The sequence below is a fragment of the Penaeus monodon genome, chromosome 15, assembly GCF_015228065.2.
Source record: "Penaeus monodon isolate SGIC_2016 chromosome 15, NSTDA_Pmon_1, whole genome shotgun sequence".
Lineage (NCBI taxonomy): Eukaryota > Metazoa > Arthropoda > Malacostraca > Decapoda > Penaeidae > Penaeus > Penaeus monodon.
In genome coordinates, this window is record NC_051400.1 from 37,671,944 (window position 1) to 37,672,153 (window position 210).

A 210-nucleotide genomic window follows, 5' to 3' on the forward strand; every position below is an offset into this window, starting at 1 on the left:
TTACCTCCCCGGCCATGAGGAAGTAGCTGTCCAACAATAACATTGCTTTTCGCATCCCTGGAGATTTTTTGTTTTTGTTTTCCCTCATTCTGTCTCTCGCTGTGAGGCCAAGGAGGCTAGTTCGAAGGTTTGTGTGCGCGGAGATGTGGTTTTTTTTATGTTGGTCAGTTTTTTTTCCTCTTTAATATTCGTCAGATATTTTGTGGGAGG

The 210-nt window shown here is 43.3% G+C and overlaps 1 protein-coding gene across 2 annotated transcripts in view; it reads left to right on the top strand.

Annotated features, from left to right (window-relative positions):
• Window positions 1–210, top strand: part of LOC119582015 (ecdysone-induced protein 74EF-like) — a gene marked incomplete at its 3' end in the record, with an annotated part of 261,423 nt that overhangs the window by 53,902 nt on the left and 207,311 nt on the right.